A 17,307-nucleotide genomic window follows, 5' to 3' on the forward strand; every position below is an offset into this window, starting at 1 on the left:
TCATATTTTTATAATTTTTACTCTTTGCATATTATATCTTTAATGGTTATGCTGACCAGTTGTTAACTTCAATATATACTTCAATGCTATTTTCTGAAGTAGCATTGAGGGTTAGGTTCCTCTTAATCTTCAGCTCCTCAGACTTTCCCCTCATCCATATTTGTGTCATCCTAGTGGAGCTCCACTAGGATGTTCACAAATCATAGAAAATTGATCTTAGCCAAGAAAGAAATATGCATCATTTCTCTTTCTCAACTAGCTTTTATCTCAGTATTCCATGTCTAAACCACTAGCTATTCCTTCTTTTCTGTCCTTCTCATGTAAGCAGCTGCTTTTCTGTTTGGTGCCTTAAGATTAGATTCTGAATAACTACATTCCCCACCTCCTCACCACAAACATCTTAGGTCACCCCTCCATCATCCCTACCTAGATTTCTATGGTAGATGGCTGACTTTGACATGTCTTCCTCTGCCCCTTAAAGACATTCCTCCAAAGAGGCCAGGAATTCTTTTGATGATGGAAATCAGATCATGACCCTTCTCTGCTCAAAGTGTTTCAACAAAGTCTCATCACACTTGGAGTAAAGTTTGCTGTCTAAATTCAATGACTTTTAAGACCCTCCTTTCTCTAATCCATGCCTTTCTCTAGATGCGTGCTTAATCGTGTTCCAGTCATACCCGCCTTCTCCCAATTCTTGTGTTTATTCTAAGTTCAACTCACTTGCTATTCTGATCCCCTGGAAACCACCCCCCTCGAATTTTGAATATCTCCTCAGTTTCTTTAATTAGGTCTCAGGTCAAACACGTTCTCCTCAGGGAGGTCTTTCCTCACCATTCTATCTAAAGTAACCCCATTCCCTAGACAGGCTTTATAATGATCATTATTACATAAAATTAGGTAATATCTGGTGACAACTCACTTCTTTCTGTCATTCTTACCTATTTTTTATATTAAAATACTATTAATTTTACTGGTACTGCCTTAAATGGACCTTTTTTTCATTCTCCAGTGCTACTTTTTAATCTTGTTAAAACTCTTAATTTTAACATTATCATGGTTCTATATCGGACCCTCTTTCATTCTCTGAACAAATCTACTCCTGTTTTTCCCATTTAGTATATTTGTTTAAACTACCTTAATCTCTGCTTTTGTTCATACCTTTGTCTTCAGTCAAGATCTGTATGTGGCCATGCACATCCATCTACTTTTACTTATTACACATGCCAATTTGTACTCACACAATGCCTTAAACCCAATATATTACAAACAACTAAAAAACCTTACTCTTTCCTTGTTTTCTAAATATAATCATCCTCCTGATTTCTCTACTTTGGTTTATGCCAGTACCAAGTTTCAACTTACCCAAACCATGATACTTATAGTCATTCTTCATTTCTCCCTTTCTCACACTTGTCAAATTCAATCAGTTAACATTTTCTCAAAACTGTCCACTGCTGTCCATTTCTACTTTCAATGTATAAATTCAAGTCCCTGCCATTTCTTGCCTAAACAACTACAGACATGTATTCTTTTTATGTACATTTGCTGGTTGCCTACCTAGTAGCCATTCTTCATCCCTGACACTACTTTTCTTTCAATGCCCATAATTTTATTTGTGCAATGAAGTCTCCACCATTGCACAGCTTCTATCCTTACAGTAAAGATCAATATGATTCCTGCCTCTGAGAATTGACTTTTATTGACATAAATCAATTTGCATGATCTCACTATTCATGCTGAAATGTTTCAAAGGAGTGAATAAAAGCAAAACATAGAATTGTTTAATTATTGTAGCAAAATATAGTTTTGTTCAAATGTGAAAAGCAAGAATAAAATCCCCATATGTATGTATGAATATGACATAATAAATTCCACTTTATATAATTAAAATGCACAAATAAAAATTAAAAATAAATAAATATTGTAAAAAATGAAATCTCCTTTACTTATGACAATCATTTTCTTCTTTGAGAGGAACCAGATTGAGGATACATCAATTCATAAAGTGGGCGAGAATAAAGACTCAGAAACAAGTAGAGTCTAAGCCTTCACTGAACCTATAACAAGTATACCCCCTTAACACTATTTACAATTAATCATCGTTTTGCTTTAGGCAAGCTTAGGTTGATTTCTGTTCCTTGTGACTAGAAATACCTTGATTTAATCTGATTAACCTCCCATATCTCATAGTTACTGCAGGATCAACTGCAGGAGTGATTGGTCATCTTACCAACAAAATTACAGGAAAGAATTCTCTAGTGGCTAAAGGATAAACTTCAAAATTTCTAGCATTATCAACCTTGCATGCAGGATTTACTGAGCTACTGCTATTAGTCTAAAGATTTCATGATTTTTATTCAGTAACACCTTCACTAATATTATTTATTAAACAAACAAAAAACCCACATTTTCTGCCCAGATACTAATGTTTATACATTGTTCCAAATACAACTGTCTATGTGAAATTTTCTCTAACCATGGAACTGGATTGTAACTCTCTGTTCTGTATGTCTTTCAGGTTTCTAATATGAATAAATTCATGGTTTTGAAGTACCACTCTTACCTCTATCCTCACTAGTATTGTTGACACTATTGGCTCTCCTGTCTTTCCCTCAACTAGATTACCAGTAGCTTGTCTCATTAATCATTGTGTTCTTATGACATCTGTCACAGGCTCAAGAAATATTTATTGAATGAAGCAAACAGCCAAGGACCCTGCCTCCAGTAAAATTTACATTCTAGAAGTAATATGAAAATATATCTACAAAATCAAGTTTAAAAGTGCCAAGAGGGTCATGGGGAAGGTACAGAGGAATAATCTCTCAAGAGAGATGCTGATCTTTCCAGCAAAGGTAATACAATGATAGATCCTTCAGATAATGGAGTCCACAAAAGGCTCTTCTAACTCTATCACACTTGCTCTGCACATGATACCTTAAAGGGAAGAACCACAAGAGAAATAAAGTTGGACAGTTGCAATTCCATTGATTTGTTCTCCTTGGGCATAGAAGATATCCCCTAATCTCTTTCACATTGACGAGTTACCAAATAAAAATGTTTTAAGGTTAGCCTGTTTAAGTATGTGCAAAAAAAAAAAAAAAATCTTGATCGCCTATCTTTGTCTATTTGAACTTAATTTAAACTCAGAGCAAAACTTTAAATGAGCAAATTTTTATTATATTTTACGTGTTCTTGTTAAAAATGTTTTCTTGTAGTAAAATTTTATTTTTTTCTGAACCATATGTTCAATTTTATATGTTGAAATTTGTTTTACATACATGTAGTAAATTTGAATATCAGGTTTATGTCATTATATTTTGTATATCTAATGGTATCAGCAAGTGAAGAAAATAAATCTGTGTAGGAATATGAACAAATCCTAACTTTAAGCATTTTTCCTCTCTCATAATCTAGCTTATAACCTTTTCAATTATCAACATTTGCATTCTATATGTATGCTTTAAAAAAAATGTGCAATACATAGTGAAAAAAACTGTGAACCTGAAAATTAAGGGTACATTCAGAGACCGTTTTATGATCAAGGGGCATTTTGCTTTGTAGGTGTTTGGGTTATTGTGAAACACTGAGATACAAAAAGCTTAGAGTGGTGCTCAGATTCACACTTCCCACTGTGCAGTGTCTTGTGCAGCCTGGTGCTCACACACTGAGCTTCAATGTGAAACCTGTGGGAATAGTGCCTGATGCAGTTACTCTGCAAGGTGTTTTTCCATTACTTACCTCCCTTGACAATCTTCCGAATCACTCTATCTTCTACAGTCTATCTTGCAATGTAGACTGTCCTATATTTTTAGTTTCCTCATTTGAAATACGGGTCAAAAAGTGTATATTCTATTTCAAGTGCACATTCTATAACTGTAGTACATTAAAAATATGTCCTGAAAATCAGAAAATGTATACATTAAAATTCATGTTAAATAAACATCTGTTTCCTGTTTTCACACTATTATTTACAGCAATTAGAAAGAACAGACATTTGACCTGAAGTTTTTTTTTTTTTAAAGGACACTTTAAAAGTTGTCCCTTCAGGCAGCAGAATACAACAGACACCAGTATGACAGTATGTAAAAACATGGATGTGTAACCAATGTGATTCTGCAATCTGTATACGGGGTAAAAATGGGAGTTCATAATCCAAATTCAAATGAATGAAATATGATATGTCAATAGCTTTGTAATGTTTTGAACAACTAACAATAAAAAAGTTGTCCCTTCAAAATTATTTCCATTACTTGATGCATAAACTGAACCAATTATCTATATCCGAAATACAGTTTTCTAAGTATGTTTACTTGTGTCATCTCATTTTACCTTGGACATTAGTGGTAATGTGCCAGGTTAAATCAGGTGTTTGGGGTCATCATTGTCCTGGGACTGTTATGATTTGGGTAGCCAGAGACATGCAATTCTCAATTCTCACACACTCGAATGCGCACTCGCACATACACACATACCATGAAAAGTAGGGCAAGTCATATAATCTCTCTGAGAAACAATTCCTTTATCTAAATCATGGCATGGCAGTAACCACGTGAATTTTTCAAGTCTATCATGGTGTAACACTAAAAAGTATATAAAAGCTCCAAATTCTGTACCTAACATGTACAAGGTACTCCATCTGTGTTAGTTTGCTTTTCCCATATTTCTCTACCTTTATATACATTCTGAGCCACATAGACTTAACAAGTTCCTTAAAATGCATGCAAACACAAAACAAATCTATTTCTAGAAACTTAGCTAGCTCTTTGTCACACATTTCCTCTACCTTAAAATCCCACAGTAACATTATAGTATATATTTCCATTTAAAAATATGCTGAGGTAAGAATAATGAATACATAAAAGTCACATTTCTGTTAAAGCTCTCTTCCTATAGTTCATATTGGATATTTCTGGTTCCAAATGCTAGTTTTAAAATAAACTATTTTTTTCTTCTATTCAAGTTTCTCCCTTCACAAGGAAATGTAAATATATTCCCTAAGAGATATTACAAATTATCTAGATATTGGCTGCTTTGCTTTTGTTTTGATTTTTTTTACAAATAATCTATTATCTAAAATGCTCTTCTGTTTAATTTGAATTGGAGATATTGGGGAAAATATAATTTTACTGATGGAGTTGGGAAATTCAAGATCTATTACCAAAAAAAATTACCAAAAAGTTAGAGATTTTCCTCTTGTGGGTTATTTTTTCAAATAGGTATAATAGTCAAATAAGTGGAGATAATATATGTCTCACTTAGATTTTGGTACAGGCACTGCACAGAAAACTCTAGAAGACTTTTTCATTATTTGTGGCAGACACTTTTGGTTGCCTATTTGGTAGCCATTTGCCCAACAGGATGTTGAGTTTGTCTCTGTGTCAGGTCATCCTGCCTTTCAGTGACACTTGTGGCCCTGGTAGGTCAGAAAGAAAATCTTTCTTTACTCAATCCATTTGTCTTGCTGGTGACTGGTGTAAGAATGGAAATGGTGCATTTCCATCTGATAAGGAAAGAGATTCTGTAGGGGCACAGAGAGTGTGATTCATGGGAAGGTTCTTTGCTCAGAGGAAGACATATAAATATTGAGTCCACCAACTGCCTTTCAGTTTTTAGGCAATCATTACCTGGGGTCATGACCTGTAGGCTCCTCATGATGACAAAGAGCCAGGCCTGAGAACAAATGTCAACTGGCTGAAGATTGCAAAGTAATGAGAGAGAAAAAAACCTGTGTATTCCCACTATTGTTATATTGTTCATCTGTAGAAATGACTAACCTTAAAACCTCACTTCAGGACTTGGTGTTATGTGAGGGGTGTGTGTGTGTGTTTACACATACATTCATAATATGTTTTATATACAAACATAGTTCAGAACTATGGCAGGTTCAGTTCCAAATCACCACAATGAAGCTACTATTACAATAAAGAGAGTCATATGGATTTTCAAATTCCCAATTCATATAAAAGTTACGTTTACACTGTGGTCCATTAAGTGTGAAATAGCATTATGTCTAAAACTATTTACATATCTTAATTTGAAAATCTTTATTGCTAAAAATGCTGAAAATCATCTGAACCTTCAGCAAGTCATAATATTTTTGCTGGTGAAGGGTCATGCCTCAATGTTTATGGCTGCTTTCTATTGTGAAGGTTGAGGTGGCTGTAGAAATTTCTTAAAATAAGACAAAAAATAATCTTGGCTTTATCAATTGACTCTTTCTTTCACAAAAGATTGCTCTGTAGCATGAAATGCTGTTTGATAGCATTCTACCCACAGTATAACTTCTTTCAAAATTGGAGTCAATCTTCTCTAACTCTACTTCTGCTATATCAACCAAGTTTATGGAATATTCTGAATCCTTTATTATCATTTCAACAGTGTTCACAGCATCTTTACTAGGAGTAGGTTCCCATCTCAATAAATCATGTTTTTTTTCTGATCCGTAAGAAACAATTCCTTATGTTTTAAGGTTTTATCATGGTTTAACAACAACCCCGTCACATCTTCAAACTTCACTTCTAATTCTACTCTCTTGCTATTTGTGTTATATAGGTAATTACATTATCTATTGAAGTCCTAAATCTTTCAAAGTCATCCATGAGAGATGAATTCAACTTTTTTCAAACCTCTGTCAATACTAATATTTTGGTCTTCTCCCAAGAATCATTAATGTTCTCAAAGTCATCTAGAATGGTGAGTCCTTTCCAAAAGGTTTTCAATTTATTTTGCCCAGTTACATCAGAGGAATCACTCTCTAGGGCAGCTATAGTCATAGGAAATGCATTTCTTACTAACACTTCAAAGTCAAAATCATTCCTGGATCCTTGGGCTGCAGAATGGATTTTGTGTTAGTAGGCATTGCAGCAACATTAATCTTGTACATCTCCATCAGAGTTTTTGGGTGACTATACACATTATCAATGAACACTAACATTTTGAAAGCAATCTTTCTATCTGAGGAATAAGTTTCAATGTTTGGCTTGAAATATTCAGTAAACCACAATGTGCTGCATCTAGGCTTTGTTTTCCCTTATGTACCTCTGGCAAGTAGATTTAGTATAATTTTTAAGGACCCTAGGGTTTTTAGAATGATAAATCAACATTAACTTCAATTCAGCTACAGGAGCCCCTAATAAGAGAGCCAACCTCTCCTTTTAACACAGTTATTGACTTCTAATCTGTATAAATGAAAGTACTAGATGGTGCCCTCTTCCAGTGTAAAAGTATCCCATGACCATTGAAAATCTGTTGTTTTATGGGGCCATCTTCATTAGTTATTTTAGCTAGATCTGGAGACATTGCTGCATCTTCTACATCAGGCCTTGCCATTTTACCTTATTCTTTTGTGTTGTGGAGGTGGCTTCTTTCTTAAACTTCAGTAGCTCTGCTACTTTCAAACATTTATTATTCAGTTAGTTCACGTCTTTTAAATTTTATAAAATTGAAGGGAATAAGGGTCTTACACTGGATTAATTTTTGATTTAAGGGAATGTTGTGACCAGTTTGATCTTTATCCAAATCATTAAAAATTTGTCCATATCAAGGATAAGGTTGTTTTGCTTTCTTATCATTTTGTGTTCACTGAAGAAGCATTTTTAATTACCTTCAAGGATACTCCTTTGCATTTATAGCTTGGCTAACTGTTTAATAATAGACACCTAGCTGTCAGCCTATCTTCTTGGTTTTCAACATGCCTTCCTCACTACACAAGATCATTTCTTTTTGATTTAAAGTAAGAAACATATGACCCTTCTTTCACCTAAGCATTTAGAGGTTGTTAATTGACGTAATTTCAATACTGTTGCATTTCAGGCAATACAGGGGCCCCAGAAGAGGAAGAGAAATGGGGAAATAGCCATTTATAGGAGCAGATAGAACAAACGCATTTATCGATTAAGTTTGCTATCATATGGGCATGGTTTATGTATGCCCCCCAAATTACAATGATAGTATCAACTCTCATTGTTTATAGGTCAATATGGAAAATACAATAATGATTAAAATATTTAAAATATTGGGAGAATTACCAAATGTGACACAGAGACAGGATGTGATACATGCTGCTATAAAAATGACACTAGTAGACTTGTTGAACGGAAGATTGCAACAAAACTTCAATGTGTACACAATGAAGCCTCTGCAAAGCACAATTAAGTGAAATGCAGTAAATATATATATATATATATATATATATTTGTATAAAAATGATAATATATTACCCACATATGCTATATTTCATTTGAATCTTTCAAAGTTGCTCATGAGAGATGAAATCAACTTCTTCCAAATTCCCATTAATGTTAATATTTTCACCTCTTCCCCCAAATCATTAGTCTTCTTAAGAGGCATGTTGAATGATGATCCTTTCTGGAAGACATGTATACGTACAAACACACACACACAACACTACTACAGCTAACTAAGGCTATTACCTGAAGTTGAAATCATCCAAATTGATGATTTCATCAGTTCTATACATGATACAAATGCAAAGGATTATATGGATATAGACAGCTTAAAAGGAATTGGAAAAGGGTGTATGCTCTGTCGTCTGCATTTGTAAAGGATTGGCAATCAGCTCTAGGGAGCTTTAAATTAACTATCAGCAAATGGTTAAGGCTTATGTAATAACCAATTACTGAGTGAAATCCCAGGCTATTAATTACATGCCAAGGAGGACATCTTCTTACTGATTGATTATACTCTCCACTGGAAACTCTTCTCACCTTTTTCCTTTTGGGACTCTGTCACCATATTATTATTAGTGCACCTGCATCTTTGTTGTCCCTTACACAAATATTCCATGATACCATCATCATTTTTAATCATTCTGTGATTATGGGAACATGCTGGATCATTTCCAAGGCCAGAGAAGTATATGTTGTTTCCATTAGTCTTTTCTTAGCTTTGTGTTTAAAGGCAAGATCGTTAACTCTGGGCTCTCCTACAGGATCCCTATTAAGCACTACTTAGAAATACTGTAGAATTCATTTATTATGCACAGAATAAACTATTAACAAAGAACTGGTCAATATGGGATTACTGGATGGGAAAATTAAAATGCATATGGTAATAAGTCAAGATTGCTCTCAATTTATATTTACTGGCAGAAGATGGGAGATTAAGGAAGTAAAACACAGTGATAGTAATAGCTCTCCTTGTAACAAACTCTCTGCAACTGACAGGTATACAGAGAATGAAGTAGCAGGATATTTTTCATTACAAGTCGATAGACTCTGTGAAGCTGTCAAATGTTAACTAGCGTACCTTCTGCTCTTTGCAAAAAGGTTAATGGATACAGCACATTTTCCAATGTGACTCTAAAAAACAAAGAATTACAAATGGTATGTGGTGGTATTTGTTTTTCTTCTGTTTTTGCCCTACCCTATGTAAAATCAAGAGGTCCAATGCCACATAAATGCTCTCAGCCATGGAAAAAATTGTTAATAATCACACATATATGTATATGCCTGGAAATGGTGAGTGAAAATGAAGATAGCTATATTGGAGGGGTTGGAAATTAACCACTGATTATTAAAGTGCGATACTAAAGATGAAAATTTATTCATCTGATATGAAAACTTCAACTTTAACCCTTGGTAGAAACATTCACTTTATGTACTATCTAGTTTATTCTAATTAAAATAGGTTTTTTAATTAAAATGTGTCATTCATGACAAAAGGTAGAGCTTACATATATACTTATTAGAATAACCAAATTAATGAGCAGGTTCTAGTCTTTCATGGTAAGGAAGTCAACATTATTAATAACATCACCTCTTTTGCCTGGAAGGCTATGTTAGTCAGTCACTGATAGTTTTCATCAGTGTGACCAAAATATTTAACAAGAAAAATTTAGAGGCAAAAAAGTGTATTTTGGCTCAGGTTTTTAGAGGTTCAGTCCCTGGTGGACTGACTCCACTCCTCTGGGCCTGAGTAAGGCAGAATATCATGGGAGAAGGGTATGGCAAAAGAAAGCTGCTCAGCACATGGTAGCTCAGCTCATGGGGTGGCGGGTGGGGGGGAGGAGGGGGCGGAGAGACAGAAGAAGCCAGGGATAGCATTAAAGTCAAAGGGCCCACCCCCTGTGATCGATTTCCTCCAACCACACCAAAACTGCCTACTCTTATCACTCAGTAATCATTCAAATTTTTAATTCATCAAATGGATTAATACATTGATTAGTTTGCAGCTCTCATGATCTGATCATTTGACCTTGGAACATTCCTGTATTGCCTCATATGAGCTGTTCAGAGAACATCTCACATTCAAATCATATTAGAGGTGTACATTGTTCCACCTTTTCTAAATTGACCATTTTTTAATTTTCTTCAGAGTTTGACCATGTTCACATGAATTCCTCAACATGATAATTTTAGTCTTGCAGGTTTGGGATTATTTTATTCACATAATTACACTGTACATTCTCCTGTGCATTGTACTCACTGAGCATTCTGCCTTGGAGGATGGTCCTGAAGAATAGTTTATTCAGTTACCTTGTATCTAGAAAGTTGTTGCTTCATACACTGCTGCCTTAAACATTCTTATGCAAGTTTCCTAGAGCACTTGGCAGTTTCTCTGGGGTGTATACCTAGAAATATAACTATTTGATTGAACTGGTTATAAGAAGCCATACTCTCAGCAAGAAATAAAAGCCTATAAGTTATTTTCAATTTTTAAAAAATTCTGCTACTCTGGTGATGGTAAAAAGTTCATATTGCTGTTTTTGTTTATTTAAAAGAAAACTAATGTGTTAAGCATATTTATCATCAGATTATTGAATTTCTGTTTATTTTGTTGTGTTCATTTTCCTATTGGAATATTATTATTATTATAAGGTAGATGTTTTACATATACTGGATAGTAATTCATTGTTGGTTAACTATATGAAAAAATGACTATTGTAAGCCAATGTTTGTATTTTGACTTTTTTATGGTACACATAAAAACAGATGCTTTTAATTTTAATGGGCTCAGGTGTGTCAATATTTTTCTCATTTTGTATTTTATGCATTTTGTAATTTTACAAAAAATTCCCTTCATTAATTTCATAAAATCTGTCCAAATTTATCTTCTTAGATTGCACAATTATCTCTTAATATATCTGAAATTGTTCTATATTTTTATGGATGAACAATTATGTTGTACCATTTTCATAAAAAATATATATTTGCCTCAATACATTCTAATACCATGCTTGTTGTAGATCATTTCCATATTTATTAGTGTCTCCTTATTTTTTTAGCATTCTTTTTTTCCTATCCTTCCCTGAATAACCTTATAATTTAAATATTACTACCTACTATGTAATATAATAGAAAAATATCTGCCACAATTTACTACCTTAAACCCTACCATTTTTTAGAGACTTGTAAAATATAAATTCAAGTTCCATGAGTCCATTTTGGACTTTAAGGGCCGTATGGTATCTGCAGCTTGTATTCAATTGTGCCCTTTTAGATGAAAGCAGTCATGGACAATATACAATGAACAAATGTGGCATGACTGTGTTCCAAAACAATTAAATTAGATGGTGAGCCAAAGCTGGCCACTGAACCATATAATTCAGTGATCCCTATTCCAGGCTATCATATCAACTACCAAAAAAGTAGTGTTGCTGTTTCTTCTTTTTAAATTCTTGTCCTCTTTATTCATTTTTATTTTGTAACTTCACTAGCTAGAACACTCAAAATTTAACAGAAATGTTGATAGTAAACTTCTGTCTTGTTTCCAATGTTACAGAATACATTTCTAATACTTCACTATGTATGATGTTTATTGTAGGTTTAGACTAGTGAACTTCAACATACTATAGGTTTCCTTTGTATCTAGTGTGTGAACATTTTTATTATGTTTTCTTTTCTGGTCCATTGAAATGTTTGAATGATTTTTACATCTTAATATGTTAATTTTATGATTTACATTAACAGATTGTCAAATGCTAAACATCACATCTTTTATATATTTGTACATTATTATATTATTAAAAATATTATTTGTTTTCTTTCCTTCACAAAAAAATTTGGCATTTGGGGCTGGGGCTGTGGCTCAGTGGTAGAGCACTTACCTAGCACATGTGAAGCCCTGGGTTTGATCCTCAGCACCACATAAAAAATGAATAAACAAATAAAGGTATTGTGTCCATCTACAACTAAAAAAAATATTTTAAAAAAATTTTGGCATTTATTTTTGTGAGTACAATTGACCTGTTCATTTTTTTTTCCTTCTTGTTCTTATCTGGTTTGAAAAGGATGCAAAAAATTATTATTATTTTTTTAATCTCTGGAGTAGTTTTGTGTGCTTTCAAATTTATTCTTCCTTGGATTTTCAGCTGCTTTCTATAAAATTTTCTGTACCTATTAAAATCTCTATGGAAAGATTATCAACCACTGTGTTAGCTTTCCACTACTGTGATAAAATACCTGAGGTAATTAGTGTAACAAAAAGAAAGGCTCAATTTCACTCATGGTTTCCAGTTTCAGTCTATGGTCACTTATCCCTGTTGCTTCAGGCCTGTGCTGGCATAGTATACCATGGGAAAAGCATGTACAAATGAATCCTGTTCACCTCATGGCAAATAGAATGTATAAAAAGAAAGATTCTGGAGTTTCATTGTCCCATTCAAGAACATATCCAAATGAACTAAGTTCCTGGGTTGTAACCATACAGGACTAAGCCTTCCCCACATGGGCCTTTGAGGGACATTCAAGATCCAAACTGTAGCAACCACTAGTTCATTTATTTATTTATTTTTTAATTACATAATTATTCAATTTTCTTTTTTACCTTAATTTAATTTAGTTAATTTTAATTTTTGTAGAAATATATTTTTACTAAGCTTTCCATTTGTTGGCACTGATTTATTTGTATCATGCCTTAAGTAATTTTATAATTTCCACATTTGTAGTTACATAAGGGTTTTTAATCCTAATATTATTTGAAACATCTGTGTGTTACTTGATTATTCTTGACAAGGCAATGCCAATCTTTTTAATGTTCTCAAAGAACTATTATGTACATTGATTAATCCTCTGATTATATTGTTTATTTCATTAGTTTCTGTTTTTGTTACCCTGTATTTCATTAGTATTTATTTCATTTTTCTATTTTGACTTCTTCAATTGAAAATTTAGCCCCCTAATTTTTATGTTCTCTGTCTCTCCCTCCCTCCCTCCCTCTCTCTATCTCTCTCTCCCTCCCTCCCTCTCTCTGTCTCTTTCTTTTGCAATAGAAGCATTTTGTTTTCTTGGTACCAAGAATTGAATCCAAAGGGGCTGAACCACTGATCCACATCCACAGCCTTTTTTTTTTTTTCATTTTTCATTTTGAGACAGGGTTTCATTAAGTTGCTTAAGTTGCTGAGGCTGGCTTTGAACTTGCAACCCTCTTGCCTCAGCTCCTGAGTGATTGGATTACAGGCCTGTGCCACTGCATCCAGCTTCATCCAGCTGTTTTTTCCCCCATAAAGGGCTAGATAGCAAGCATTTTGGACTTTAAGTGCCATATGCTATCTGTAGCTAGTATGCTTCAATAGAAGCATTTTAATCTACAAATTTACTTATGCACTCTTCTAATTTGTTAAAATTTGTTATTTGACAACTAAGTCATTTCTTAATGTTTTCATTTTGTTATTTTATCATCATCATCATCATCATCATTTTTTATTTTGGTGCTAGAAATTGTACTCAAGAGGTATCTTACCACTAAATTATATTCCTAACCCTTTTTAATTTTTTTTTTAATTTTGAAACAGGATCTATTCAGCTGCTGAGGCTGGCCTCAAACTTGCAATCCTCCTGCCTCAGCCTCCTGAGTCACTGACATTACAGGTATAAACACTATGTGTTTTTAAATCTCCAAATATAGAGAGCTTTGAAGTGATTGTATAATGTTGATTTCCAAATTTAAAACTTAAAGACTGTTTTGTATTATTCCATTTTTAATTTTTTTCATGTATAATTCTAGTATGTAATTTTAAGGTACTAAGTGTATTTGGAATAAAAAGATGTATACACCCCAGTTCCTGACTGAAGGATTCCATAAATATCCATGAAATTACATTCATTAATTCTCCATGCAAAAATTCCATATCTTTAATATTTTAATTTTCCTGCTATGACAATTAATGAAAGAGGTGTAAATCTTTCCATAATGTTTTTGTAAAGTTCTGTCAAGTCTTTCTCTCTCTCTCTCTCTCCCTCTCACACACACACACACACACACACACACACATATACACATACACACATACATACACAGACTCACATAGCTACATTAGTAGGTGCCCACAGTGCATAATGTTTATGGCTCCCTGTTGAATTCCTCTAGGATGAAAGTCACCATAGAAATTCCAAGGAGACAACTGTTAGCTCACTACCAGTATCCCTGGTACTTGGAGAAATGCATGCTCTATAGAATGTTTTTCTTGGGAAACATTTGCTGAGTAAATGAATTTTCTCTTTATATAGGAAAAAACAAGTACTGCATTTTCAGTGTTCCTTCCTCAAATACCACTAGCTCCACTGTCTGATTAATAGCCTTTTGCATCTTTTCAAATCACAGTTAGCCTATCTGCATAGATATATATGAAACTGAAAGAAGAGAATGTATTTTATTCAATAATTATTTAGAAAAAATAAATTAAGAGAAATATTATTCAATTATTTTATATACCTTAACAACTTTATTGATCCTGAAATTATCATAACTGATCCAGCCTTCTTCAACTGTTGTATTTCCCCTTGGTTGTCTGGCTTCTCTAATACCTATGAAGTGCTTTATATGCATTTCATCTTGTTTGGTGCATACATCATATTATTTTCTTTTTGCATTTCACCTTATTTTTATGCATTGACATAGAAAATTATACTGAAATACTAAAGTTCACTAAACAGACATATTTTTTACTAATGTCTTATATGACATTGGGAAAAATTCTCTCAATCCCTTTATTCCATCAAGATCCCCACCTGTAAAGATCCATCAGAAATTAGAATTTGGGTTTGAAAGATTTTGATTAAGCATAAGCACGAAAACATATTCGATGATCTGATTCATTAATGTTGCTTAATGCATGTGACTCTTTCCACAGCAGCTTTGGTGACATTAGTACCCATACTCTGAAAAACACAAATTCATTCCCTAGAGAGTATGTAGGACTAGAGAGAGTTCCAAATTTTATATTATATTCAACTTTACAAGATGCCTAAAAGTTCAATGTAGAAACATATTTAAAACCCTGCCCTGATCTTTTTCAGTAAAAATGCATTTGTATGCAAATTATACTGTACAGTGTACACCTGAAAGTCTATTGCTCTGCATTTTTTCCTAAGCCCCAGAAAAATACTTAAAGGACGTCTGAAGGATGTTTGATTTGAAAACACTTTGAATAAGAATGTAAAATAAATTTAAAAACAATTTCTTCATGCCTGCCACAAGATTGGTATGTGGTATAAACCTAGCTCAATATTCTAAAAGCATTGTTTTCTTTGACCATATATATTAGTGCAAATGATGGCCCATAGCATAATTTGTTCTACATGCACAATACAATATGGAATGTTTATATTGTTACCAATATTTTGCTTGAAGTAGTATTTATTTTTACAAGGTCAGTAATGGTAAGCCCGGAGGTGAAAAGAAGGGGAGAATACTGGAAATATCACTCACCTTCGAAACTGAAGTATGTGGTTTAAATCTGTTCTCCACTGTCCATTATGGCTACAATTTGAATGAGCTTTTAATTGCCTCCAAAACTCAATTTCCTTCCACATAGATGCTAAAAAAAAACTTAAGCTAATTAAACTATTTTAAATAGTCTAATCTAACCTTTTAAGGCTATCTTTCAAATCAAGTATTCATCTACATTACATGTAAGGGCAAGTTCTCTGTCTCTATACTAAATCTGATAAAGATTTGTCTAAATTTATTGGCATTGTTTTCTAATCTCCAGGGATTGGGGGGGGGTGAGATATGCTGAAATATTTCAAGATCTCCTTATTTCCTTAAATAAAATGTAACACTCTTATAAAAATTTTAAGACCAAATGTAATGTGGATCTATGTAGGTTATAAATTACCATTGATGCTGTTGAAAAGTAAACATTCCACATATTTTCCAATAACAATTTCTTGATGATTTTAAGTGATTTTACTTGCTTGAGCTAAGAAATTTGTAGGTATGAATATCAGTAAAAAGGTTTTGTTGCCTGCTGTCAAATTTCATCTGGAATAAAAATAAACTATTGTTAAAGTGAAATTATAATGTTATTGACATATTACCATTCTCTCAACTATAAATTGGGAGCAATAGGATTTTTTATGACATACTTCACTGAATGTAGTCATTGAAAACATAAAACAATAAAGTGTATTTGTTTTGACTTCAATACCTGTAGGATACTTTTATAGTTATATTCATAAATATCTCAGATATAGTTAGTGGTGATTTTTATATTTTAAGAATATGTTTTAAGAATAAAAGAAAAAATCTACTAATGGCCTGAAAGGCATTTTTGTATAGTGATCATAAGTCTAAATGTCTAATTCATCCTCGATTCATATAACTTTTTTTTTTAATTGCAAAGTAACACCCAGACTATTGTGGTGTATAACATACCAGGCAAGTACATCTGAAGAAGGAATGGTCCCAACATACAGCAGTTTATTATTTATTTATTTGAGATTATATATTTCATCTTTAATGCATGATTGGTATTATGTCACTACAACCACAAAAATGGGAAGTTATATTCCATGTATGTGTATCTCAAAATACATTCTACCATCATGTATAACCAAAATGAACAAATAAAATATGTTGGAAAAAGAAACAATAAGCAAGAACAACATGGTCGATGTGAAATTGCTTGGGGATATCTTTTAAAAAACGTAATTTTCAATTCCTCAAGAGGTCAAAATACTTAAAGTTAATATGAATATGATTCCTACAGAATAGCTTTTCAATATTATACTTGTGACCAGAAAGATAAAAAAAAAACTATCTTTTTTAAAGCTTAATTTAAGTGGGAGGAAAAGCTTGGGCTAGACAATTATTCACTTGATCTGAATTTGGTCTCTTCCCAAGAATCTGTCATTACTACGACTTAGAACTTATGAAGTATATTGATATAATGCACTGCCAATAAATGTGGTTCATCTGAAGGCCACCCATCCAAGAAAAATATAAAATACGTACAACATCACCAGCAATACCCACCCTCACGACACCACAATTGATTTAGCTAGTCCTTCTCTACCCAGTCCACCTCCAGCCTTTGTTCCCCTTGTACACTATATGGTCATAATG

Source organism: Urocitellus parryii, chromosome 8, assembly GCF_045843805.1.
Source record: "Urocitellus parryii isolate mUroPar1 chromosome 8, mUroPar1.hap1, whole genome shotgun sequence".
Taxonomy (NCBI): Eukaryota; Metazoa; Chordata; class Mammalia; order Rodentia; family Sciuridae; genus Urocitellus; species Urocitellus parryii.